The sequence below is a fragment of the Eulemur rufifrons genome, chromosome 1 (genome assembly GCF_041146395.1).
Source record: "Eulemur rufifrons isolate Redbay chromosome 1, OSU_ERuf_1, whole genome shotgun sequence".
In the NCBI taxonomy this organism is placed as follows: Eukaryota; Metazoa; Chordata; class Mammalia; order Primates; family Lemuridae; genus Eulemur; species Eulemur rufifrons.
Genome location: NC_090983.1, coordinates 19930084 through 19955178, shown reverse-complemented (window position 1 = coordinate 19955178; position 25095 = coordinate 19930084). Strand labels below are relative to the sequence as shown.

General features: G+C 40.3%; 1 long non-coding RNA gene across 1 annotated transcript in view; it reads right to left on the bottom strand.

The window, feature by feature from the left end:
- Positions 1-25095, bottom strand: part of LOC138382809 (uncharacterized) — a 52923-nt gene that overhangs the window by 7812 nt on the left and 20016 nt on the right. The window lies entirely within an intron of this gene.

The following is a 25095-nucleotide window of genomic DNA, read 5'->3' as shown; positions in this document are numbered from 1 at the left end:
ATTTTACCCTAGAGATAAGAAGCCACTGAAAGATTTTTAAGCTGAAGAAATAAAAATGTTTTTAGATAGATTCCTTTGATGGTAGTGTGGAGGATGTGAAGTTGGGAGGAGGCAAGACTGGAATTAAGGAGATCAGCTGGGGACTATGGCAAAAGAATACAAAGACAGAAATTATGACACCAGAGAGGTGGGAACAAATCCAAGGAACATTTGGGAGGTGAATCACTTAGTGATACAGGGAATGAGCAAATGTAAAGAATAGTTGTCAGGTTTCTGACAGTGGTGACTTGGATAATACAATAAAAGAAGCAGGTGGAAGTGAAATGAGTTCAGTTTGGGGTATTGTGCGTTTGAGGGAGTCTGCAAAACATCCAACTGGAGCTGTTCAGAAAGCTCTGGGTCCACAAATTTAAAACTCAAGGAAAAGGTCAGGGCTAGAGACACAGATTTGTGAGTCATCCATTCACTCACGGAACAAACATTCATTGAAAAAAAAAAACATGGCTTGTAGCTTCAAGAGCAAGGAGGACCTTATAAGTCATGATAAGGAATTTCAACTTTTCCTGTAGTTAGCAAGGACTGAATGATAAGATTAAGCAAAAGAGAATAAGCTCAAACTCACATTTTTAAAATATATGGAGTTATAGGTTATGGAGAACATAGACTAGGAAAATTGCATAGAATAATCTGAGAAGCAACTCTAGGAGGGAATTTCAGGATCATTAACATCAACTTAAGGAATAGGCAGAGGAAAGTCCACAGAGGAGACCGAGCCAGAAAGATTAAGAGAGGTGGTGATACCATGGACATCTAGGGAGTAGGGTACCAAGAAGGACGAAGAAGTTAACAAATCAAATAAATGGAAGTGAGAAGCATGGTAAAATAAATGCTGAGTTGTGCCCACAGTGCCTAATGATAAAGATTTCCTTGGTGACTTTTTCCAAGCTGCATTGAATGAAGGAATGAACTGTGAATAAGAAAAATGCACATTAAAACCACAGTGAGATAGCACCTCATACCTGCTAGAATGGATTTTATCAAAAAGAAGAAAAATAAGTGTTGGTGAGGATATAAAGGAAAGGTAATTCCTGTAATTGATGGTGGGAGTGTAAATTAGTACAGCCATTATGGAAAACAGTATGGAGATTCCTCAAAAAAACTAAAGATAGATCCAGCAATCTATTGGTCCAGCAATCCTGCCTCTGAGTATACATCCAAGTCCATTGTAGCATTGTTCGCAATAACCAAGATATGAAATCAGCCTAAGTGTCCATCAATGGATGAATAATGAAAATGTGGTATGTACACACAGTAGAATACTGTTCAGCTTTAAGAAGAAGAAAAAAAAGGAAATCCTGTCATTTATGACAACATGGATGACCCTGGAGAGCTTTATGCTGAGCAAAATAAGTCAAGCACAGAAAGACAAATACCACATGATCTCACTTATATGAGGAATCTAAAAAAATTGAACTCAAAGAAGTAGAGAGTAGAATGGTGGTTACCAGAGGTTGGGGTGGGGAGGGAGGGAGAGAATGGGGAGTTGTTGGTGAAAGGATACCAAGTTTCAGATAGACAGGAGGAATAATTGTGGGATCTATTGCACAGCAAGGTGACTATAGTTAATAATGTATATTTCAAAATAACTAAAACAATAAATTTCAAATGTCTCACCACAAACAAATGATAAGGGAGGTGATGGCTATGTTAATCAGCCTGATTTAATCATTCCACATTGTTTACATATGTCAATATGCCCCATAGATGTATACAATTATGATTTGTCAATTAAAAATAAAATTAACTTAACAAAAAAGAGAGTATAATCTACTCTTTAAAGCACCTTAGTTTTAATAGAAAGAAGAGAACCAAAGGATGTTTTCCTTAGGATGAAAGAGACATGAGCATGTTTATAGACTGAGAAGAAGAACGCATCATAAAAAAGTGGTTAAAGATAAAGAATAAAAGAGTGATAAGGGAGGCAGAGGAAGGGGTTGGCCTTAAACAGGTTGGCTTCTTGTCTTACTGCATCTTTTTAGCCCTACATTACACATTATCTTTCCAATATAAAAAATTTTTGCATCTTTAGAGACTGATTTGAGCTAAATGGGGTTTAGCATGGCTATATCACATACTGATCCCTGTTTTGGACCCTCAATTCCAAATCTCCTAATTTAAAGTTCTCTTCTGCACTTATTAAGTATCTGTGTCCTACTTCTACTCAGGAGCACTTGTGGGTTGGATGGACGTACTGCTTCCCCTCCCTCCAGACCTTCCCCTTCTCAAAGTCACTCCAAATCCTAGGCTCTCTGCCACAGCCTGCTTCCCATGACTTGAAACATTATTGTCTTACATTAATTTTTGCCTGTGGTTCCCAGTTCATGATAAATGTGAAAAAATGCTAGTACTTGCTGCCAGAGTCATGGAAGAATTTCTTAAGAGTAAATCAGCCAAAGAGGGAGGACTATACTTCCCCAGATGCTGCCCAAACTTCTTTCTGGGGAGATTATGGCATTGTGAGGGCAGGAGAGACTGGGTGTCCCATAGGTCCTGAGTATCCGGGTGCTGCTATGGTGGGGCAATGCAAGTCCCAGCAGCCACTTCACCAGTGAGGTGGAAAATCATTTCATTCATGAAGGAGAATGGAAAAGCTCAGAAACAGTATGGAATGTGAAAGAAAAGGAACGGAGAGAATTAAGAAGGGTCTTTGAAAGAAGGGTCTCTGTGGGATGAGAGTTGAATTCTTAGCAGTCTTAAAGAAGTATAAATTCTACTGAAACTATTTTTATTGTTTTTTGCTTGCTAGATAATATTACTTTGATTGTTAGGTTGATCTGAGGTTTGGCCACATGGGACCTTGTGATTGTTTCGGTTTTATCTGGAAAAATTAAGAGAGGTAAATTTGTTTTTTTCTCCTTTTTTTTTTTTTTTAAATTACTGTATGGGTAGATAAGCTTCAAGGTATTACAGTCTCAACAATGGCCATCATGGAAATTGGAAAACTATAGAACAAATAAACCAAGCCTGAGGGAATTTACTGACCGCTGAGTCTCGTTTCCTGGTACAGTGACCAACAGTCCAAATTGAACTCACTATGGGGTCCTGAAAACCATGGAGTCAATGAAAGATCATGTCAATCTGAAACACAATGACTGAATTTTCCAGCAGTTCTGAAGTACATCTGGACTGGCACTAACCTCCAGCCAATGCATGGAGAAGAAGCAACAAGTTAGAGCTCCAGGGACCTGGCAAGAATGGAAAAAGGAAGCGTCTGCAGAAGAAAAGCAGTTCAGTGAAGAGTTTTATCTTAGCAGGAGCAGAAAGAAGGGATGTGGTAAAATCCATCCACGAGGACTGGCAAATATGCTGGTGATTGGGGAGAAGCCTGCCATTCGGTCATTCTACCTCTTTGTATAGGTGAGGCTACTTACATCTTTTCAGACCTAGTTTGGGTTGGCGTGGCAAGTAGGTGGGGACATGTGGACACTACGCTGTACTGTGTCTCCCTCCTCCTGCCCACATGCCATGCGTCCACATCGCTGTGCACAGCCCTTTTTGCAGACCTGCAGTCCCACTTGGCAATATCCCCTGTTCTGGGTCTTTGTCAGTTACCTCTTCTTTGTCCCAATTAAAACATTCTCTCTTTATTCCACATTACATTCCCTCACAGTCTTGCCAGAGGCCTGGCTAGGAAAAAAAAAAAAAACAGAAAGAAAAGAAATAAGAGTCTAAAGACTGATATCCCTGTGGGTTAGTCCTCCTAGATAGCACTGACATTTTAATAAATGCTTTTGGTGCTAAGCAGCGAATATGTGGGAAAGTTGTTAGGCACTGGCAGGGTGAATGCAATAGTTGTTTTTCAAAACATTTGCTTATTAGATGCTTGTACTTCTCAAATGAAGCCATGTAAATTGTTTCCTAATTTGCAGGTCTGTTCTGTGCATTCTCTCTCTCTCTCTCTCCCTCTCTCTTTCTGTCTCTCTCTCTTTCTTTCCCTCCCTCCGTTTCTGTCTGTCTTTCTCTATATATCTCTATCTCCCCATCTCTCTCTTTTCTGGGGGATATACTCCTCCCAGCTACATGGAAGTATTGAATTACTTCATATTCTTCAGTATTCCCCTATAGATTTTATTCTAACAATTCTTTGAAATGTGTAGATTTGCTTGGTCCTTGGTATATAGGCAAATTTTTATAACTATTCCACGCTTGCTTAAAAAGAATGAGTATTTCCCCAATTGTGGGGTGCAGTGTTGCTTAAATGAAGTACATTAATTCTGTTTTCAAATCTTCTATATCTCCTGAACTTTTTGCTCTTTGATATGTATATAATTATGGATGGAGGTATGGTAAAAATTTCCTACCATAATGGATTTTTAAATTTCTCCTTATATTTCTGTCAATTCTTGCTTTATATTATATATCTTGAAATTATATTAAGTGCTTATCAGTTTATATCTACCATTTCTTTCATGTGAATGTAGAAAAATCTCTTACTGTTAAGAGATTTTCTTATTTATTTGTAGTGATACTAGTTTGTCTGATAATAATATAGCTATGCCAGCTACATTTTCATAGTAGCTGCCTAATATATCCATTGTTTATTGCTGTATAACAAATTACCACTAAAAAGTAATGGCTTAAAACAACAGTTTGCATTTATTATCCTCTCAGATACTGTGAGTCAATAATTCTGGAGAGACTTAGCTGGGCAGTTCAGGCTTGGAGTTGAAGTTCAGATGAGAATAGAGTCATTCAAATGCCTGATTGGAGCCAGAGGGTGTGTTTCCAATGTGACTCACTCACATTGCGGGCAAGCTGGTGTTAGCTGTTGGCAAGAGGTTTCAGTTCCTGCCCACAGCGATCTGCTCCATGGGCAGCTTCAGTGTTCTCCAGACGTGGTGGCCCCAGGCAAGTGATCCAAGACAGAAGGTCAAGTGGAAAGGGACGTTTTTTAAAGACATTGCATTGCACCAGTTCCACCACTTTCTATCAGCCCAGCCCAGATTCAAGGCGAGAGGAGCTAGACTCTACCTTTCGAAGGGGAGAGTGTCAAATAATTTGCAGATGTGTTTTACAACCACTACAACTGGTCTTTTATTATTCTTTTACTTTCTACCTTATTGTGTTCTTATGTTTTAGGTATGCCTCTTATAAATGAATATAGCTGCAATTATATTCCAATTTGATAACTTTTATCTTTTAACTAGACAATGTTATTATTTATATTATTTGTTGATTACTAATAAATTAGGATTCACTTTTACCATTTTATCTTGTATGTTCTGTTTTTCTTCACATTTTCGGTCTTTCTTTCTTTCTTTCTCTCCTTTCTTGCCCCCTTTTGAAATTATTTTTTCCTACATTCCAAATTTTCCTCTCCACTCATTTTGAAGTTATATATTCTATTTATATTCTCCTACTGGTTACTATATAAATCTGAGCAGGCATATTTAACTTCAAATTTTAAAGCAAATCAATGTCTTTTTTGTGAATTTATGTTCATTGAAACTTTATCTATGGAACTTCCTTAAGGATTGGGTTTAAAGCAAATTTTCTAGAGAAGATTTTTATTTCCATCTTCTATAGGGTAGTACCAATCTAAATCTAAGACCACTTTAAAGTTGGAGACTTGGGGACCACACATATAGTATAAATTCAGCACACAAATTTATACAAGAGTTGGCTATTGATTAGGAATTCTCAGATAAGACTTTCTGTTTCCATTAGCAGTACAAGTTTTGATTGTTTGGTTTTTGCTTTTTTGCATTGTTCTCTTTTGGTTTAGTTCATCCTTTAACAAAAAGTGCTTCTTGGGTGTGGGTGGTCTTACGTGAGAAGAAGGCACTTTCCAATCTGACTTCTCCCCTTGTATGGACATTGGGCAAATATATGTAACCTAAACATTTGTACTCCCATAATATGCTGAGGAAAAAAAGAAAGAAATTTTGAGCCTATTGATGGGTTTTGAACATGAGAAAGTGGGCCAGGAACTGAGTTTTATTCATCTTTCAATAAATGTTTATTCAATGCCTAAAATGTGAGGTTGGGCATTGAGACAGGAAAGACTAAAACTGTTCTTTATAACAGAGCAAGAAGGATTTGGAGTTCTTGAAGGCTGCTTGGGAGGGAAAGAATGAGTAAGTAAAAAGGAGCTACATGGGGTGGGAAAGTTTAGGATGCTGCCTAGGCTGGAGTGCTGGGGATAAAATTCCTAGTGGCAGAACAGCCAGCAGCTCTTCCCGAGCAGTAGCATTGACTTTTTAGTTGCTTACATTCTTAAGAAGTAAATGCCTGCATCTCTGAAACTTTAGTTAAGACTCCTGCATCTGTGGGGTCAGCATGTGTGTAAATCAAGGAAGGGGGCTGAATTTCATGCCTGCACTGGGTCACTGTGGAAGGGGAATAACCCAGTGAGCATGGTGGAATGTTTTCCTACATAGAACACATGCAGCAGATGCAGAATATTGGAACCAAGGGTAAGGACACATGCATAAGGCACCCCAGAATTCACACAAATTTTGAAGAAGGAATTGGGCATTTCAAAAGTTCTCTCACAAAACATTTTAAAAAAACATGCACCAAAAGAAGTATAAAGATGAATACAACGAATATGCACATATACCCCAGCTAGCCTAAGAGACACACTATCAATATATTTAAAGCTCCCTGTGTATCTTCTCCAATAACATTTCCCTCCCACTCCACTCTAGATATAACCCCCATCTTCACTTTGATGTTTGTCATCACCAAAGGCATTGGAATTTCCACAGATAGCAAAATGAAGTTCAGTTCAATCTTGTCTACCTCTAAAGGAGAAAGTCAATTCTGACATGCGGGTTATAAATACATAATTTATGCCTCACCAGTGCTCTGGAGACACTTGGTATATAACGGAGAATCAGATACTCAATAAATATACACCAACACATTTACACACACACATACACACACACCTTTACATAAGCATTTATGCATAAAAAACACTATAGTTATAAATAAAATATACATAAATATCTTCAATATTTGTTCCTCAGCCATTTGAGGTTTATTCAACTATATTTCATTTCAACAAATAAACACAAATCAATACATGCATAAAAAAGAAAAAAAAAACAGTCTTCTTGGAGCTTAAAAAAATTTAAATATGTAATATACTCTGTGATTTCCCTGAAAGCCACTACACCAATTTTCCTTTTGGCACTAGACAACCAATTACAGCATTTAAAATTAAAAGTTCAAATTGCTTTGGGTTTTCTGCTCAGTTGCAATTAATTTTGAAACTCATGTTTATAAGGATATGTTTTTCTCAAATCTCTCAGATATCAACTAATTGCATAGGCACCATGATCCATTATTTGAGGTAATCCAAAGCACCATTTTTCTTTGTGAACATTGAATGCTTTTATTAGCAGGTATCACATTTAGAATATTCCGGCTGCGCGTGGTGGCTCACACCTGTAATCCTAGCATGCTGGGAGGCCGAGGCAGGAGGATTGCTTGAGCTCAGGAGTTCGAAACCAGCCTGAGCAAGAGTGAGACCCTGTCTCTACTAAAAATAGAAAGAAATTAGCTGGGCAACTAAAAATATATATAGAAAAAATGAGCTGGGCATGGTGGCACATGCCTGTAGTCCCAGCTACTTGGGAGACTGAGGCAGAAGGATTGCTTGAGCCCAGGAGTTTGAGGTTGCTGTGAGCTAGGCTGACACCACAGCACTCTAGCCAGGGCAACAGAGTGAGACTCTGTCTTAAAAAAAAAAAAAAAATTAGAATATTCTTTGGCTAGAGAAAAGAAAAATAGAATATTCTACTAAAAGGAGGAAATATTCAAAATTCATAAATTTTCCAGTTTTCCAGTGTGCTTAGGAAAAAAACACTTAATTCTCTTTCTTTTAAAAGATGATAATACTAGCAACCATTGAAATATATCTCTTTAAACACCGAAGCAGGAAATAAGCTATGTTCTTATCTAAGGGACTTGTATTACATGATTGCTGATAAACACAGTGCTGTTTCTAAAGGTGATTTTCAAAGTCAGAGCCATATGCATCCATAAGGTATCAGTGTATCCAAAGAAACCTCAGGAGACAAGCTTCAAACGGAAAGGGAACTTCACTCTGGCTGTCTCTGCTGCAACATGGTGGCCTTCAGAAGTCTTACAAACTTACCCCAGTTAGTAAACCAGTGCATACTTACGGGACTACAGAACATGCAGTACTGAGCTTGGGATCCTAAGAACCACAGATGTATTAAGCAGGCATCACTTTTCCTTAAGACACTCACAGGGCCATTAGAGGAATCAAGGCAGCTATGAAGGAGGGAGCCATCTCTGAGTCTTGAAATGGTCAAGCGAGGGTTTGGGTTTTGAATCTATCTTAATCCATTCCTGCTACTATAACAAAATACCTTAGATCAGGTGATTTATAAAGAACAAAAATGTAATTGCCCACAGTTCTGAAGACTGGAAAGTCCAAGATCAAGGCACCAGCAGATTCGTGCCTGGGGAGGGTTCGTTTTCTGCTTTATAGATGGCATCTTCTTGCTGTGTCCTCATGTGGCAGAAAGCACAGACGAGCTGCCCTGAGCTTCTTTTATAAGGATGGAATGGAATTGTAATCTGGGATCTCAGTGTGGATCATTTTTAGGTAGAGAGAAGAACCAGTACACACAAAAGCCTAAAGTTCGTGTCAGGAGGGGGATAAATAAACTGGCCTGGCTAGAATGAAGGGCTCTTGCAGTCCAGTAGAGAAAAATGGGTAGGATAAAAAAGCAGGTTGAAGCCAGAGCATGGAGCCTTGAAGGCCAAATCAAAAGTAAACAATTAGGAATCGTGTCCCTCCACTTTTTTCTTTTTTCTTTCCTTCCTTTCTTTCTTTCTTTTTTTTTTTTTTTTTTTTTTTTGTGGAGGAAGTGAAGGGAGGAACATGATAAAAAAAACGAAGGCATTGTGTACAGGAAAGCTACAGTGGAATGAAGATGCATAAGTCATATTTTTCAGATCTTTTCCTTTTCTTGTATTTCCACTCTTGGATAATGGTATCATCTCCTTTTCATGCTTTGGGACCCAAAACTAAATCATCTTCAACTCCTCAATAATTCCTACTCCATGCTTAAAATCCTCATAATCTAATTTTCAGGCTCTTTGCACAGTGCTCAACTCCTAGCACAGAGTAATCTCCTAATAAGTGCGTATTGAGTGAGTACATGAGTGAGGGGATGGGTTACAGTTCTCATCTCCTCTCCTTCCTTCTCCCTACTGCTCACTTCCATGTGATCTGTACTAGTTTCTCCCCCCTCTGATCCACCCTTCACATAGTGACCAGTGCTGTTGTTCTCCATCATAGACCAATCATGTCAGTACATTGTTAACAAAACAAAACCCAAAACACAAACAGTCCATGGGCTCTCATAAGGAGAAAAAAGTACAGATTATTTAACAGGGCAAGTTTCTCTTGGCTATGTCTCCAGACCATCTTTCTAGCCTTACTTTTTAATACCTCCCTCTGCCTCTCTTGATACTTCAATCCAATTAGTGTCTTCTCTAACTACACATAAGATTTCACCACTATTTATGAAGACAGTTAAATAAGTTTAAACATATGAATTGCCTGCATCAGTCCCTAGCATATGGTTAGTTCTCTGTAAATATAAATGGTGGTGGTGGTTAACGTCTCTGAGTATTTTCCTACTTGGTTTCCTTACCACTCCCACCCCTGCTAACTGCTTACCTTCTCATCTCTTTCTTATACAATTCTACTTCTTCAATAAGGACCCATTCCAATGCTGCCCTCAAAAGTTAAGAAAACTTTCCTAATCTTATTGTGGCACTTACAAGATTCTACCAAGCAGTGGCAGCATGAATAGACTTTCACATATACACCCACAAACTTTCTATGCAATGAGATGTAGGGATCATGAAGGGTCCGTATGAAGCTGATGCCACTGGTCCAAACAGCCGCGAAGACCATCCCCTGATAACAGGCTCATCCTTATAACGGGGGTGGGAAGGAGCAAGATGAGAATGAGAAAAATAGTACCAGAAATATTATTTTATTAGGAATAAGTTTGAAGTCATCTTAAGAGGAAGAAAAAGCTTTGCTCACTGGCAACTAACCTCTATTATCCTCAGAAGGAAACAAATACTCAACCATGGTGAGGTATGCATGTTCTTCTGTAATTCATCAGGAAATTAGATGAATCCTAATTTTCCATCTCAGTGATGAAAAAACTTAACTGTCATCTCCCTCACCCCACCAGGAGATCTCAGCTCATCCACCAGCCCCTTGGAGTCAGCAAAACTAAGGTAGCACCAACTAGCTTTTAACTCAAATCTGAATCTGGAGGTTTACAAAACAAGGGACAGAATTTCATTCTTGGTGAGAAATGGGAGGAGAGAGAGGGAGATAGGACACAGAACTGCAAGAGGAAGGGTGGAAAGAGGGAAAAGTCAGAAATAGGATACGTTCTAAACCCTTTGGACTGTGAGGCCTTCCTCGTGTATGATACAAGGGGATGATCAGCTGAGATCACAATTCCCAGCCCTGATCTGCATTGCTCCATGGTATCTACCTAAGCTTTAAGAGAAAGAACTGCATGAATCTTCCTATTAGTTCACTTTGTTTCTGGTTTAAGGAAGGATGCAAGAAATGCACAGTACAGATGAACAGGACAAGTTTTTCCAGGACATGGCCTGACCAACGTACAGGGCGTCTGCAAAGTTGGGCTGAGGTGGCCCCGTAGTCTATCCCATTGTGAATTTCAAAGTGAGTCCACATGTCACACTCAAAGAATCACGAACCAACAGGACTTCCTGGCTTCATCCTCTAGGGAGCATTCTCTGGCATCAGTAGGAGTGAAGCACTGTAGAGCTGACACATCTTATCTTTTTCATCCTTGCATTCCCCATATCCACGTAGATCCTGGGTTGCAGGGCCTTCCCCAGTAAAATACTCTTTGAGTTGAAGTGATTTTAAGGAGGCCCACTAGGAGATAAAGAGAGTAGAGCTGGGATGGGATAGGTGGGGATGGAGCTTCTTATGCGCAGACCTTCGGGATGTGTCTATGTACCGTGAGACCACACCAAGTCAAAATTATGATTCAGCCTTTGTTTGTAAAAGCACAGGCTTTGTGCTTTGTAATGTGACCATTTCAGCTTTTCCTTTCATCTTCTAACTCCAGACGGAAAAGGAACTGCCTATATGGGTTTCCTGTTAGATGTATTACAATGCCACATTCCTTTGGAATTGCCTCACTTTCTTGACATAGGGGGAAATGGCAAATTCACCTAGCAGAGCAGAAACTCACATGTCCTAAAACTATCATCAAGGAGTTCTAAATCCCCTTAGAATTCACTTCCAGAGTTTCCCCGTGTGGTGGCCAAGGGCGTTCTAGAAATGAAATCAGACACGGGAAGTTCTCTGAGGTCCTGCTTTTTTTTCCATTAGATTACTAATTCCTAGAAGACAGGATCCAAGTTTCTGCCTAAGTCTGTGTGCTTGGTAAATGTTTGATCATTTAGATGGTGCTGCTAAGACTTTCTAAGATTGTGTCAAGCAGACATAGCCTTTCATGCAGTCAGGTACTTGTTTATGTGATCTGACTTCAAAGGCCAGAGAGGGGAAAAAGATTGTCCAACAATTCTCAGTTGGTAAGTAAGAAAATCCTCAACCCCCAAACTACCTTTCTTCCCCTTTACCCAACTGTAGGACTTAAATTACAAATAATATTCACTCCTTTCTTATCTTTAATGTAAAATGTTTTCCGTGGACAGTTGAGACTTTCCTAAATCACACAGAGAAAAATTCCATTTAGTTTAGTTAATAAATATTCATTGATCTTCTTCTATTTGCTAGGCATGTATTAATACGAGGTTTCTGACGCTTAGTGGTGTATACCGCAACTCAGCTGCTTACTAGCTGTGTGACTTCAGGCAAGTTAGTGAACCTCTCTGAGCCTGTCTCCCCAACATGTAAGATGAGGATAACACTAATCCCCACTCGCAGGACTGCTGTGTGGATTGATTAGGTAATGTCTGGACTTTGCACAGACTGTTACCCATTGTCAGGACTTGATGAGTGATACTATTAATACTGTTTTTATTGTTCTGGTTTTTGCATTTATTCTTGTTACTTTAATGACTGTTGAAAAATCTTTCCTGAGATATTAGCAGTGATTAACTTTCTGGGTCAAATTACTTTAGCAGAGTCGCTGCTAAGTCAACTGTCTGGGCTCTAAAGGACAAAAGACTGCAAATTTTTGGCAGTGTGGTGTATACTGGGGAGGAGCCATACCATGCTGGGAAATTCTGGTGAAGGATAACAGCCATTTGGACTTTAGGAAGGTTCTGGGTGTTGGGGCCCAGAAAGTACTAGAGGTCATGAAGGAGAGATCTGTCAACAATGCCCCCTTCACTTACGTGTGACAAGAAATGACACTTGAACAAGTATTGTCATCCACAGACACTTCTGCTCTCCCTCCGCGGAGTTCTGGACGTTTGGGAAGAAGTAGAGAGAGTTGCTTTGTGTTGTTTCTGCCACTGTTTTCCTTCCTTTTTCTTACTTAAAGGGAATTCTGTAGAAGTGCAATTTGAGGTTGAAATGCATAAGCATTTAAGACATTGCTTTTCTTCAAATCCTTGAACAAATATTAACTCATTCATCATCTCATTACCCCTGAGAGTTGGGAAAGCAGAGCCCAGATAGACGTTGGAATGCTATAATCCCATCTATAAATTACAGTGCTTGCCATATTTATTAACTGAAGGGTTTAAGATTTTAGGAAGCTTTTCTAAATGTGATCTCTCAATTCCTATCATAGGATTTGCTCCAAATGTATTTGCAAAGAGAAAAAAATTGAATGCCACACTGCCATGATAAGCTAATCAACCATCTTATAGATCAAAGGGGAAAGGCAAGGAGAAGAAGGAGGAGGAGGAGGAGCAGGGGAGGAAGAGGAGGAAGAGGATTAAGGGAAAAACAAGAGAAAAAGAAGCTCCTTCTTACTTTGGATTAGTGTTAAACAATTAGTTTACTACATTTTAAGTGGAAAAATGTTACTTGAAAAGATATTTGTCAACCACAAATATTTGAAAGTGAAGCACTCCAAAGATTTTCACTGTGTATGTTCAAATTACACCATGTGCAGAAAGTTGTGCAACTGTCAATTCACAATAGCAAAGATGTGGAAACAACCCAAATGCCCATCAATACATGATTGGATTAGTAAGCTGTGGTATATGTATACCATGGAATATTACTCAGCTATAAGGAATGATGAAGATACGACATCTCTATGGCTCTCCTGGAGAGAGTTGGAACCCATTATATTAAGTGAAGTATCCCAAGAATGGAAAAACAAGCATCACATGTACTCACCAGAAAATTGGTTTCCCTGATCATCACCTAAATACAAATCTGGGAACGACACCAATTGGATATCAGACTGAGGTGGGGGGTGGGGCAGGGGATGGGGGTATGCCTACACAATGAGTGCATTGCGCACCGTTTGGGGAGTGGTAACACTTGAAGGTGCTGACTCGGGAAAGGGGGGTGGGGAAGGGAGGGATATATACCTCATGATGGGTGCAATGTGCACGACCTGGGGAACAGACACTCCTGGAGCTCTGACTTGGGGGGAAAGGCGGCACAGGAGCAACGTATGTAACCTGCAATTCTGTATCCCCCATAACAAGATGAAATAAAAAAAAAAAAAAGAAAGAAAGTTGTGCAACTGAAAGTCCTTAAAACAACAGCAACAAAAGAGATTGGTCAGTGAGGACAGGGATAGAAAGTGGAAATTTAGAAGGTTGGCAAATCCTTGTATGTGATTGCTAGAGTGAGTCTATACTCAGAACTTTTTAAAAAGTATGTCCTCTGCAGATATGTCAAACTTTTGGGGGATCACTGTGGGTCCCCATCTTCTCTGCCCCAAGATGGCACCCCTTACTCTCTTGCCACGAGACACACGTACCTTGCCATCCTTCAGCCTCATGGACTTTGCATCGTGATTTTTCTATTGTCCCAGACAGCCTTGAAATGGACCAGGCCTCCAGATTTCCCTCTTTTCTTCTGTCCCTTCCATACCCCTCACCCTTGTTCCTCCTTAGGATTTTATTGATAACTATAGATAAGCAGGCTGGGAATAACAAATATGCAGACTTATGTTGTTAACATAAGCTTTGAAGTCACATAGTCATTTTCCTAAGTAGGTACAGAACTCTTAAGAATTTCTAGTTATAAGGTTCATGATAAGCCTTTGTCCTCTTCTGGAAACAAATAAAGTGCCTGTTGTCACTTTGTCCTGGGGGAATCCATCTGGGAGAAACAATAGAATGGATAATGGGAAATTCTGATGTCCTCATGCACAGTTTCAGATGTCCCCAGTGAGCATCATTTACATATAAAGGGAACTCCAGAGTGATGGGCCCTAATCAGTGTGTCCCTTTAGCCACTGGAGAGGACATCTTAGTCTAGAAACGATGATGCTGATGATGAGGATGAAGAAGAAGAAGAACAAACCTGAACCTTTTTCTCTATCCCACATAATCTGTTCTATCTGACCTCAGAGTGGATCACCTGTACTGTTTTGTACTGTTTCTCCACCTGGGTAGACAAACACAAGTTGGCACACAATGATGGTACTTTCCAAAGTCTGTTGGATGCACAAGGTACCTATCTCCCCACCACCCTTTTTAAGGAGCATTTTCCCTCCCTCCCTGAACAGATGACACACTGGACCCTGGTGAGCTTTCAAGCATTCAGGAAATTGTTCCAAAGCCATCAGGGAATAGGGAGATGCAACTTGAACACTCTGTGTCACAAGAAGGGAGCCCTCTGAGTGACCACACGGTCCTCTCCCTGCACCCTAACTCCACCCCTTCTCTCTCTTTCCCTATTCTTCACCCTTGGAGCCCCACCTCATTTAGCATTCCTAAGTCTACTCTTCCCCTGGTGCCTGCAGCTGGTTCTTTTCATGTATATTGCAAATTCTAGAGGCTCAGGCTAAAAGCCAACAGCTTTCACGTCTGCTCCTCACAGAAAGGAAGGGGATCCAGAGGGTGAGCTTGGGTTCTGGGGACGGGAGAGCCAACAACGCCAATGCCCCGTGACAGGGTGTGATTTTGCCCACCAGACCTACAACCATCCACAGTTCATCCCCAGTAGGAGTCATTTCCTACTAAGACCATGCCACTAGCTTCATCTGAGAAATCTGTGTTCCTCCTATCCAACATGACTTCAACCCTGTTTTGGGGAAATGATAATCTTTACCTTATTATGCTGAGTCAGAACTGAACCCCTCCACAACTTGGGTTTCCTGATAAAGTCTCCCCACATTTGTGAAAAATCAGTGGTGCAAGCCCAGACCACATCTCTCTAATCCAAAGGCTTCTCACTTGACACTAGTCACCTTTTACTAACCACAATTAGAAGAACAAGAGTAAACGTGTATTACCTTGCTTCAGCTTCACAAAAACTCCATAAAAAAGATATCTGTTTCTTCAGAAGGACACTGAACTCAGAGAGTTTAAGTCACTTGCCCAAAGTCACACAGCTTTCCCAGCATGGATCTGATTAAAAGCCAGATCCATCAGATTCTGTTGTCTCTGTTATGTTCTACTGTGGCAATGACAACAGCATGGCACAAGGCTACCACTTGCCCTCTCACGCCTGAGATGGGCATTCAAGTCATTATGACAATTCTCTAGGGAGCTAGTCTGTGTTCACCTGCAGAACCCTTCTCAGCAGCTCCCCAATAGCCTCTGCAGGTGGCTCAGAGTTATGTAGTTTGCCCTCCCTGTCTCAAGCCGTTCCTTCACCACGTCGTTTCAGCATCGGTACCACTTCTTACCTCCTGTTGGAGACACATCATCACAGGACAATCATCACATGCATCTGAGAGAACCTCTCTCCTGGTCAAAAATCTATCATGGTAGCTGGAAAGAACACTTGCCTGTGTCTTGGAGAAAGCCTTAGCTCCCTCCTTGCCGGGCTTGGCAACAGGAAATGAAACTTGCAGCAGTTCAACTGCCTCTGGCCACTTTTAGCTCCAAACACACACACACACACACTCACACGCACACATTCCATTGCTCCTGCTTCTGCTCACACTTTACACATAACATTCAGAGAGCAGGAAAATCACTTCATTCTGTTACAATCCACTCTATGCCCAGAGTGTCATCACACTTTGAGACCTCAGTGAGGACAATAAATGCCAACCCCACTAAAGTCCCTCCTTCCAGAAAGAAAGACAGGCCCCAACAGGTATGGAGTTAAATTTCATCACTCTAAATCACTGACAGAGGCCATAGCAAAACGGTAGGCTCCCAACACTGGGCCCGTCTTGGACAGTTAAAAGAAGTAATTTAGCTTGTAGTTTTTTCAGAAAATATGAAAACCCGACAGCCTCATTACTGATCCAAAAAAGATGTAAAAACCTTGTCCTGTTCTGAATTGGAAGATATCATAATAAAACAAAGACCAAATGTCCAAGATTTTGCTCCTTCATATTCAAAGTTCGTGGATTATTCTAGCAAAATTAATGCCATATAGTTCTCACTCATACATTCTAAAGTTCCATCAATGTGTTGCTTACGTCACAATTGCTTGATACAAAAGGAAATTTTTGAGTTTTTCTTAAATAAGTTTCTGAAGCCTACTCCCCTTAAAAATAAGAAGACAAGTTTGGCCAGGACTAAGTTCCCTTGGACACCAAATACTGGAATGGCCCCACTCGGAGATGGCAAATAGGGTTTCAATACGGCCAAGCTGACTGTTCCCACTTGTGTTCCAGCTCTCATGTCACACCACCTCACCTCTGTCCATCCACCCCCGCTCTCCAGTGGGGGTGAGGACGGGAAGAAGGCTGATCTCATGTGTCTACCAGGAATGTTATTCACAAACACCCTCATAATTCCCAGATGCTCTCATACTTTCTATGGAATAATATGCTGTCTCTTTTGAGCCAACACCCTAACACTGCAAATGCTACTCACTGCTGCCTTGTGTAGGGGACAAAGGGGGCCCACAAATGTCCTTGCAAAGATCGAGATGTTAGATCCAAGGGGAGCAAACCTGCCTTCCAACCAAATACCTAACTATCTCACACTCAGAGTCCTCTCTCGGCAGAGCCCAAGAAATCATCTCCTTGGCCAACTCAGGTAGAAGATGCTTCCCTTGTTAAAAATAAAGCCCACAAATAAAAAAACCTTCAAAACCCTTGTTAATATGATGTTGATCAAGATCTAGATCAGATGAATGGGAAAAGAACTGGCCTGGGCTTGCCAAATTCTTTTGAAAACTGGGATTCATTTCAGTTCTGGGGCAGATAAGGTTGCATTGGAAGAGAATTTGGCCCATTGAAAAGAACAGTTTTATGATGCCTTCCTATAAGTCTAGACTAGCAAATGAACCAGTTCTAAAAAAGGCCTTGAGAGATATTTATCTACATTGTAGGGTCTTTGGAACAAAGAGAGCAGTTTCCTCTTTCTACAAAGTTTGGCATCAGTATTATTTTGAAAGATAATCATGCTCACCCATTGCCAGATGACTGCTGAGTTATGTTCTCTCTATATTTTTAAAAGAATTTGCTTTGGGAGGGAGAGGGCAATCCACAGGCTCTCACCCACTCCCTTCCTGGCTGTGAGAAAAATGTGAGCCCGGGAACTTAGAGTTTGTTTTCTGTAACTCCATCTAGTTTGAAACCAAGAAGGATATATTTTTGGAGAACAGACCACAATGTGAGACAGAGAGAGAATTGCCGAGGGGGTGGGGGTAGGGGAGTAAAAATCTTATAGGTCAGCATTTGGCTCCAAAAGAGCTGAAGGGAGAGGATTCTAGTGCACGTATGTTTTCTCTTTCAAGTCTCACTTTTGTTCTCTGCCATCAGGAAATGTAGTAGACATTTGTCACCAGCAGCTCTTTGGAGACTTCAGTGTTTCTTCCTCCCAGGATCCAAAAGAGGACTTCAGACACATAAGAGTCAGATTCTGCAAACCAGCAGAAATTTTGTGCAGTGTTTATCAGACTGGGGGGAGGCCGTAAAGGCAGACTTTGGGAAATAGTTTAAACAGTTCATAAATCAGACGTCATTGAAAAGGATAGAGTCTCCTTTCTGAAAGCCCCGGTAACCTTTCTTTTATAATCTGTTTACTAGGGGGCAAAATTATAATGTGGATAAGGACCAGGGGTCTAACGAAGTCAGGTTGCCTTGGGTCACTCAGGGTAATTTGTTTTTTCTGGCCAAATCATGAAACAAAACTGTATTCTGCTCCCTGTTACATTTATATGATACCATCTCTTTTGATACTGTCAAGCATGTTATGCCAGGCTGCACAGCAGCATTACTGATAACAAAATTCTTTGGAAAATTTTTTTTTTTTTTTTTTTTGTTGCACAACACCAAATATCAGCAGATGAAATCAGCTGGAGTTCTTGGCTGGCCAGAAAATAAATTTTTTAAGAAATCCTAGAAACATAATGCAAATCATTTTTACTCTCTTTGCTTTTAAGCTGGTAGAATTTATATGACTTTTAAAAATTATATCTGGCATACTGATCAAAACACAGTTTCACATGAAGACCCTAAAGAGTTGCTTAATATTTTCCTTTGAACTTAATATAATATCAGTTGCTAGAGTGTAAGGAGCAGGTTTAGGGGATTGATAGTGCTCCCAACTGCAAAAAGAATCTGAGACATGTGCTCAGAAGAATGGAGCACAGTCCAATACCAAGAAGATCAGAGCCAAGTTCTAAAGGGCAGCCATTTCCCAAATGCCACCTAAGAGCTAAACCGAGAGAATTGTTATTTCCTGGCTGCACAATCACAGGAAAAGCCTGATCAAAGGTGGACTGCAAGTTAAAGAGTGGTGAGGTACTCACGTTCTAGGGTCTGTGTCCAAGCTCAATCAATTCATCATTGTCAATTGTTTTTAACTTCAACATTTCTTTTGCAACAGCATCTCTTCCTTAAAGCAGAAATCTAAGCAGACTGTTACCTTACATGATGTGCCCCATTCTCCAGGGACAATGAAGACTATGCACTATTGGACATTACCTAAGAAATTGAAATTGACTTCTACGCATCATAATTCCATACACAGTAGGGATTCTTGGACCATGGAGCTACGCATTCTGGTGTGTGCCTGACAGGCACATGACTATCATTTTCATAACCTGGGTTCTCCACAGCCCCTGCTGTTTAGTGTTGGCCTAGTTATTAAGAGAAGAGAGCTCATGCACCAACCCCTAGAGCCCTTGCTTCTGGGCAGAGACCAGCTGGGAACTAGGCTCTTTCTCTCCTTGACTCTCAATAGAGTTGACTCAAACCTTACTCCTCCAGAAGGCCACCCTCATCTTGCCTATGGCTGCTTCAGAAGGAACTTGGCCTCCGGTGTGAAAAAGCAGAATCATCTGCTCAGCTTATACTTCAAGTGAAAGTCAGTGTCGTACAGCCTTGTATGATTTATGTGGCCCCCGGGGGCTCCGGCTGAAAGTGCTGAAATGCCATACTGACATTTCACTTCAGACTTACAACCACCTACACTCCAAGTAAGATTTACCTCTGACTGGAGGGTTTCTCCTATTAAAAATCAAACAGTGTGCGACGCCTTCACCTGCTGAGTAATCTTCTGTGCCCTAATGGGAAGTACAGGAGAGGCAGTGGAGCGAGTGCAGGAGGGAGAACCAAAGCTGCGTCCACACCCCTGGGGGAAGAGAAATCCTACTGGATGAATTCAGGGGAAACCTAATGAATCCATCGGCTTCAGCCTGTCTACCCAAAGTCACAGTTAGAAGAGCGATTGCAATAGGAGAACCACATACACGGGTTCAGGGGTGATTCCTCCGTGATTCCTCCTCCAACAGCAGCTAAAAGCATTTTGTAGCAATTGTGGTGCTACATCCAAAGATGCTGCCACGTCCACTCTTGCTTCCAATCACCCTTAGCAAATGCCACAGGATTCCTATTTCTGAAAGCTTTCAAGCCCCTCAGATGGATGAGCAAAGAAGCCAATTAAATTTAAGACTACCTTTTATTCCATCCATAAATTTGGTGAAAGGGGAAATGTCTTTGCCATGCCATGGATGGGAGTTTTTCCACCACATGGACACCAGTGTTAACATGGCGTGAACACTCTCCCCTAGAAAGACTGTTCAGTACTGCTGATGCACGTCCCAACACAGTGCCAGGTTCGACAAGGTCTATGGTAATTGCTTTTGATGACAACACTGAGTACGTAAAGGCCTTCTCTCGCTTCTTCCACCACCTCAAATCCTGAAGGCAAGGTCTCTGGAGATTAAGGCTGTGCCCTCAGAGGCCCTGAGGCACTAAGATTCCCCATCTCCAACAGAGCAAGCTGGAGAATCTGCACTGCCCATCTATTTATTAGTTGGCACAGCTAACTAAGCCCGCACTGGAGGAGAAAGGGGCGTGAGGTGAGGATGTGCTCTTATGTTCCTGACACGTTATTCTCAAGGCTTAAAAGAGATCTACAGAGGATATAGACACCAGGAGCAAGTTTGCATTGAAGATGCATTTCTGTAGCTTTACTTCCAGCCCTGGTTATAAATGAAGTTATTGTAGGACTATAATAGTTAGTTTTTTCCTTCTAGTTCTTTTTTTTTTTTTTTTTTTTTTTTTGAGACAGAGTCTCGCTCTGTTGCCTGGGCTAGAGTGAGTGCCGTGGCGTCAGCCTAGCTCACAGCAACCTCAAACGCCTGGGCTCAAGCAATCCTACTGCCTCAGCCTCCCGAGTAGCTGGGACTACAGGCATGCACCACCATGCCAGGCTAATTTTTTCTATATATATTTTTATTTGGCCAGATCATTTCTTTCTATTTTTAGTAGAGACGGGGTCTCGCTCTTGCTCAGGCTGGTCTTGAACTCCTGACCTCGAGCGATCCACCCGCCTCGGCCTCCCAGAGTGCTAGGATTACAGGCGTGAGCCACCGCACCCGGCCATTCCTTCTAGTTCTTATCTATACAGACAGAAAATTAAGAATAGTAGAATACTTCCATTATTAAGATGTAGTGACAGACATTCTCCATTTAAAATTTGTATTACTAAAGAAAATGATTTAACATTTTAAAAACCAAGATCTGTTCATAAAATGAGATAATAGGGTAAACTGCAGCTAGTATGATAAATGGTTGTCTTAGGGAAACTGCTCACATGTAAATAACACTTCCTGTGGGGATACTAAACACTCAATCAGAAAACATCAGGATGGTTGTTGGTCTAGAATCAGCTTTTTCAAATTCATAATATTTGAGTAACTTTTTTTCTAACCTGAAACGTTCTTAGTCAATAATAATCCAGCCTCTATCATGCTTTAAAAGGGAACCCATTACAAAGCTCTCTTAGAGTCCTCCTTAGGCCTTACATGGCGTGGTGAGTCAGGGATGTTTTCTTTTCTTCCAAAGCCTGGGAGAAGAGGCGAAGGGAAACTGTCTGTAACTTCTCAAGGCAGCATCGTTAGCCTTCTGCCAAATACTGGGCTGCCAGCTGGCAAGGACTTGCACACTTTAGTCCTGCAAAGAATCACGTATGTGGCACTGAAGATAGACATAAGTTCTTCTGTTTTAACCTGAATCATCTGCAGGAATAAACAGCAAAGTGCATCACTCCCCTTAAGGTAGCTGGCAGTGTGAGCCACAGGTAAAAGTTGTGAAGAAGGCGAATGTCCCTCTTTGTCCCTCTATCAAGAACATAGCGTCCAATGCTGTTTCCAAAGCTTCTTAGCCACTTCCACTCCTGTCTCCCTTGGGGTTCCCCAAACCACCCCCTACGCAGTTCTGGATTTGAGTCTGATCTTTCTGGACAGCAACTCATATTCCAAATTACTGATTCATAGATTTGATGCATTTGATTTCAACCTTCACAATTTTTACCCATAACACCTCTACTGTCATTTCCTAAGATCTTAATACCAGTACCATAATTAAATTCCAATATAATTTTTCATAATTAGAAGGTAATCACACAAATAAGCCTAATTAAAAAAATAATGCTATTAAAATTTAACTAGATACTATTATCTGCTAAAAGCTCTGCGCCTAAGGCCTATACTATCTTTGTTAAAAGGGAGGTTAATATGTGTTAGAAAGTTACAAAAGACTCACTCGCACCAAACTGAGACTTCCTTTAATCTATTCAGAAGGATGGAAAGAGAATGGCAAAGGAAAATCTCTCATCCCGTGTGCTTCCCTTTTATTTAATGCCACCTGGATTTTATTTAACCTCACTCAGGATGATCTTGCGTCTGACTTAGAATCACCTTGCAAATCCTACTGTATGAGAAACAGGGTACGACAGCGTTTCTCCAACTGTGCTGTTTGGATGGTCTGTGTGAGCTAACCTAGCACCCGATTAACATACAAATCCCTGGCTCCACCCACACAGACTTCTGAGATAGGTCTTAGGAACCTGCATTTTTCACAAGCTGGCCAGGTATTAGTTATACACACAAATATTTGAAAACCTTTAGTCCAGATTTGTTGTTTTGAAACATTGGTTAGTCAAGGGATCCTTTTTTCCAATAAAATCCTGCATAGAAACTAAGATAAAAAGCAGATAAGAATAGTGTCCTCTAGTTAAATCAGGACAGTGGAACAGAGGGTAGAGTTGCAGCCTCACTTCCTCATGTCCCCTGGTGCCATACAGACATCTCACAAGATAAAATAAAAGAGTTAATTAACCTATTATAAAATGTTCAGCCTCATAATAATTAAACCAATGCAAATACAATAAGATCTTATTTTTTTACTTGTAAATTAGCAAAGGTATTTTGAATGACACTCAGTGTAAATGAGGATGATAAGGCCAACATTCTTGTACAATGGAAAGCTAACAAGTAAAACTTTTCTGGATGTACTTTAAAATATTCTTTCCGTTAATGCAATACTTTACTCTCTATGAATCTATTTTGCAGAAACAATCTGAAATTCAAGCAAAGATTTATGCACAATTCTAGAACTCAATAGTGGTGATAGTTGCACAACATTGTGAATGTATTAAAACTTAATGCCACTGAATTGTATAGTTTTAAACAATTACAATAAAAAATTTTGTTGTGTATCTTACCATAGTAAAAAAAAGATGTAAGAAAATTCATCTCATTATTATTTATGATAAAAATTTAAAGCTGCTGAATGCCCAGCATCAGAGTCATTGCTACACTATGGTGTTTTTAGAAAATGCTTGTGATACACACTTAAGTTAAAAACAAAAACAGGAACAGGATGTGAAAACACATATACAACAATATTACCTCAGCCATTTCTTCAAAAATAGAATAATCTAGATAGAAATGTGTCCAAATATTACTTACCCGTTACAAAGTCTAGAATAGTAGAATTATTAACACCTTCTCTTTTCTCTTACACTTTGAAAATCTTTTCAAAATTCTTAAAAATTAGCACACATTATCTTAACAAACAGAAAAATGAGGTAAATTATTTCAGAAGAAAATAAACTGTGGCCCATATGCTAATCTCCATTAAGTTGCTACTAATTAATAAAATAGAAAATATTCATCTCTAACTATAAATTATTTTCATAAAATTATTAAATTTGGCATTTATGAAGATACAAAATAATAATAGCTAATGTGTGTATAATGTGGGCATTGTTTTAAGCACTTGGCATGCATTAAGTTGCAACCCTCTGAGATGGATTTTTCTAATTTTCTCATTTACACCTGACTTAAAAGAGGCACAGAGATGTTGAATAACCTGCAGGTTACAGAGTAAGACAGCAGGTGAAACCAGAATTCAAACCTCAGACGTTTTGGCTCTGGAGTTTATGATCTTAGTCACTACATTATACTACCTCTTGAAAAAAATGTAAAAGAAAAAAAAAAGGAAAGGAAGAAAGTATGTTAGTTTTCTATTGCTGCTTTAACAAATTCACAAAAACTTAGTGACTTGGAACAACACATTTATTATCTTACAGTCCTAGAGGTCAGAAGTCTAAGATACGTTGACAAAGCTGCATTCCTTCTGTTTGGAGACTCCAGGGGAGAATGGTTTCTTCACCTTTCTAAGTTGACAGAGGCTGCCTATGTTTCTTAACTCATGGTCCCTTCCTCCATCTCAAATCCAGCAATGTGACATCTTTTTCTCCTCTCTGAACTCTGCTTCTGTTCTTACACCTTCTCTGTCTTCTGACACTCCAGCCTGTTCTTATAAGACTCCTCTGGTTACATTAGGCCCCCGGATAATCCAGGATAATCTCCTCATCTCAAGATCTTTAACTTAATCACGCCTGCAAAATCCCTTTTACCATGTAAGGTATCATATTTACAGGTTCCAGGCATTAGGACATGAACATCTTTGGGGCCATTTATTCAGACTACCACAAGAAGAAAGGGAAAAAGAAAGAAAAAGCAAAAGAAAGAAAGGTTGGGGGAGAGAGGAAGGGAAAGAAGAAAAAAGGAGGGGAAGAAGGAAGGAAGGGAGGAAAAATGTCTCTCTGTTCCAGTTTTTATTCATGTGTAACCACTGAGTCCACCTCTCAAGGAGAGAAATAGTAAAGAAGTTGAAGCCATCTTTAATCTCCTAATGCTTTTTTTTTTTTTTTCTTAGAGATACGATCTCACTCTATTGCCCAGGCTGAAGTGCAGTGGTGTGATCATAGCTCACAGCAACCTCAAACTCCTGGGCTCAAGAGATCCTCCTCCCTCAGTCTTTGGGGTAATTAGGACTACAGGTGCATGCCACCACATCTGGCTTTTTTTTTTTTTTTTTTATTGGTAGAGATTCAGGAGTTGGGGGACTCTCAATATATTGCCCAGACTCCTGGCCTCAGAGAAAGCCCCACTCTCAGGTATACCCTATCATCCTACACTGCTCATTTCTTTCAGAAAATTTGTCACACTTGATAATTATCTTACTTTTATTTGTTTATCTGTCTCCCTTACTAGAATATAAACCCATGGATGACATGGTTCTTATCTGTCTTCTCTTCCTGACTAATAACGGGCACTCAGAAAATATTTTTTAAAAAATCAGTGGTAGAGCCAGGCATGGTGGCTCACACCTGTAATCCTAGCACTCTGGGAGGCTGAGGAGGGAGGGCCACTTGAGGTCAGGAGTTCAA